The sequence below is a fragment of the Solanum pennellii genome, chromosome 1 (genome assembly GCF_001406875.1).
Source record: "Solanum pennellii chromosome 1, SPENNV200".
NCBI classification, from domain to species: domain Eukaryota; kingdom Viridiplantae; phylum Streptophyta; class Magnoliopsida; order Solanales; family Solanaceae; genus Solanum; species Solanum pennellii.
In genome coordinates this window covers 10,125,997-10,130,249 of record NC_028637.1, presented here as the reverse complement: position 1 = coordinate 10,130,249, position 4,253 = coordinate 10,125,997, and positions in this window count along the sequence as shown.

The window sequence follows — 4,253 nt, the reverse complement described above, 5'->3', positions numbered from 1 at the left end:
CTCTTATTGCTGTCAAATTTTGAATTGATGTCTTAAGTTGGACTTTTTGTCCTTGCACTATCTGTTATTTTATCTTTGTTTCTTTTGTATTTCAGGTGTGGTGAATTCATTGTAGTAGTAAAAGATTGTGAAACTTCTTGGTTCACCGTTATTTAAATGGCGAACTCTATTTCAGTCGATCTATGTGAGGGTGGTGACTTAGGTCAATTTTTTTTTAAATTTTTTTAGAGACATTTTTTTAATCTTTTTTAAAAAAAATCATTTTTAACGCCGCTATGTTGGTTTTTCACCATCTTTGGATCGGAATGAATCCGACAGAGAATTTTTGTATTTTTTCAAAAATGCTCATACAAATAATAAAGAGAAAAAGATCAAAATCCCTCCTAATCTATATCCGTTTTTTTCAACTACAAACTTTAACTTTACGAGAGTCCTATCACCCACCTGAATTGTTTATAACTGTAATAATTACCTCCCTAAATGCTTAGTTGGCAATGTGAGTGTATTTCACTCTCTTTGAGAGAGTCAACATTAAAAACTATTACTAAATATTACTTTTAACATCTTTTTTCAATAAATATATGTATTTTTAATTTTTTTATGTTTCTAAATTATTTTCTTTATTCTCCGTAGCAATATAATAAAAATCTCTCCATCATTCACCACCTTTAAATAGGTGTTACCACAGCCACAGTCGTTGTTGCCACCACCATTTTTACCGAATTCTTTATTGTTGATTCCAAACAAATTACGAACTCATGTAATACTCTTGCAAAATCAATCTACCTAAATAAATAGAAAGAATTAGAAGAGAAAAAAACCACGAGGATAGTTGAGATGATGAAACTAATGGGGTTGAAAATCATGAACAACTTGAAGATATCATAAATGAAGATGATAAAGATGTGCTAAAGTGTTGAATTTTGATGTAACGATGATTTCGCATATGACAATAGTGAAAAGGATGGAGGCCTAAAGAATTCTCTTTGTGAGGAAGATAAAAAAAATAAATGAAGATCCACAATGTATCCCCTAATATTTTCCCCAAATCAAACTTTCACAAAAAAAAAGGGAAAATGCACAAGTACCCGCATAGACTATGACCGTTATCTCATAGACACACCTTAGCTAAACTAATGTCCTCTTACCCCCCTGAAATTATTTTTTTTGTAATATTGTGCACGTTTTGGCTTACGTGGCATTCAAATTTCTTCCACGCGCTTCAATCGCGTGGAGTCACGGAGTGTGCCACGTAAGACAAAAGGTGTACAAAATTACCAAAAAAATATTTTCAAATGGGATAATAGGACCTTAGTTTAGTTAAGGTGTGTCTCTAGAATTTCGGTCATAATCTAGAGGAAGTACTTGCATTATCCCAAAATAATAAAATAAAAATAGGGCTGCAAAAAGATTGAAGAAGAAAGGATGAAGAAGAAGGAGAAAAATGTAAGTATGTAGTTGAAAATCCGAATATAGACTGAAAGGGTATTTGACCATTTTCTCAATAATTAAACAAATAAATAAATAATAAAATCTATCTACCTTACTTCTCAAAATATTAAAAGTAGATATCTAATTTTATCAGACATATTTATTATTTGACAGTTCTTTCATATATTTTACGAATTCTTAATTTTTCAAGTAAATACCATATATTTAATTATTCCATCTATTACATGCAATTGATGTAAGCACCATTGCATCACAAAAGCTAAACACATGATTGTCCAACAAGACAACAAAATCGAAAAGGGAATTATGTTGTCATTAAGGTAAAAGACATGCTAGTTTTTATTATCTTCCTCTATTTCCAATGGTGTAGAATTCAATGTGTTTCCTTGTATGTTTCACTAGCCACCATTATTACCTGGCCAATTACTTATGCTCACAATGAAACTCTCTCCCTTTCTCTATAAATAGTTAAATTTGAATATTCACTTAGACATATAATTGTTCAAAGATATATAATATGGCTAAGCCTCAATTTCACTATGCTGCCTTTCTAGCTCTCATCCTTTTCTTCCTCATTGCATCAAATGGTGAGTATAACCCACAAACTATTGAATTATTCTACCTAATATTATGACTTCTAACATTGTAAAATTTAAGAAAAAAAGAAAACCATTTTAAGAATGCATTGTGGTATTAAATATGTCGCGACATTTAATAAGAGGATGTCATTATGAGTATAATTAAAGAGAGAGCTAAATAGACAGGAGGTGTGAAAGGTCAGATATAGTGGAGATGGGGATAGACACATTTAGGCCTTAACAATTATGGGGAAAGGTGATTAGACAAGATATGATCTGAGGATGTTGAGGTCGCAAGGTTACGACGTAATTGAACATCGTCTGACTATTAACTTATTCATGTAGTTCTCTGGCTTGGTGGCAGCCTAGAGAACCGTGTCTATCATAGTATTAGCTTATCATACATTCTTCCACTTTATTGGTACTTGTTATCATATATATGTTTACAGTGGGAATACACTCTATTATCTCTAGATTTCACTATGTGAAATTTCAATATGTGAAATTTCACTGAATATGTTATTATTATATATAATAAAAAGAGTGTCATGTAAAGTGAAGCATATTGTAATATTATATGTAAACTCGTGAGATTTTACTTTCTTTTCTTCGTAGACATTCAAAAAGCAGAATCAATTGGTTGTGAAAAGATGAGTGTGACATGGTCTGGGCCTTGCTTTGATACTGGAGGATGTAATAATCAATGCATCAATTGGGAACATGCTATTCATGGAGCTTGCCACTGGGATTGGACTGGCCCTGCTTGCTATTGCTACTTCTGTTGATATATATGATTTTAATTATTGTGATTGATGCTATCAATTGAAAAAAATAAAAGATATATTGCATGTTGTAATAATGTTGGAAATTTATAAGACATGTGATCGAGTATGAATAATTCTGGTGTATATAATTTGCTCCTTATAAGAATATCCAAATTGTGACTTTTCTGATTCCCTTATATTAATATTCAATGTTGTGATTCAAAATAGGAGTCAAATCTGTTTATAACATGTATCCCTTTATTATTTTGTCATCTAATTATAAATCATTTTATGAGATATCTCAAAAACACACTTATTTAAAAGGTCTTTGAATATATACAAGTTTAAGGATGATTATCAGAATGAGAGAAAGAATAGTCCTTCAGTTTTTACAAAAAACAAAAGGACAAAGTAGCCCTTTCTCTTCAAGTTCAATATCGAGAGTTCTACTTATCCTATTTTCTCTTAAAAGCTTTACGGAATTTTTATTGTCTTAGCTAATAGAAAAACCAACCTAAACTTAGGCATTTAACCCAATCCTAAATTCTTTAACTTTTGACTGACCCGTAACGAATGAAACAAAATTATTTCTCACCATTTATCAATATAATTCACACTGCACCTTATTTTACTATCATCTTTCAATTTTTAAATCCCAACAATTATATGTAAAACAACTACAACTAGGTTATTTTGTCACTTTTGTGTACATCATAGGAAAAATCAAGAACTATCAATATTGCCAAACACATGAGTTAAGAATTTATATTAACAAAAACTAGTTGCACTATTACATGTTATTGATGCAAGCACGATTGCATCACAAAAGCTTAAGACATGATCATTATCCAAGAAGACAACAATAAAATCCAAAAGGGAAGTGTATTATATTGCATCAAGTGTTGAAATGTGTATTTTTTCCCTTTTAGAGTTAATTGTCAAACTCACATTTAAAGAACCTTTATTATATTTTTAGTTTCGTATGTATGTGTTTTCTATCTTACCTATCACCATATGTTTTATCGAATGACATCTCAACTTGTTCATTTTTTGTACTAGGTTGGCAAAATAAAAATTTGATACTTGATAATAGTTCAATTAGAAAACTCATATATCTAAAGGGTCAAATACAATATTCAAAAATTTAGAATATTTTAAATGTATTTTTGATGGTTTACACTCCATTTTTACACACAATTTCTGGTAATATCATCTCTAAATGAATGGTATGTTGCGTTAGAGTTTTGAAAAAATGAACAATAATTTAATATAATTGACTAGCGAATATAATTATTTTGATGGATATGGAACTTACCACTATTATATTAAAAAGTACTTATCACAAAATAATACTTTTTTATTAGAGACCAATTTAAAAGAAGGTACATTCTCGAATTTTGGGTATGCACGAGTAAACATTTAAATTTGTAAAAAATTGAATAATATATATATATATATA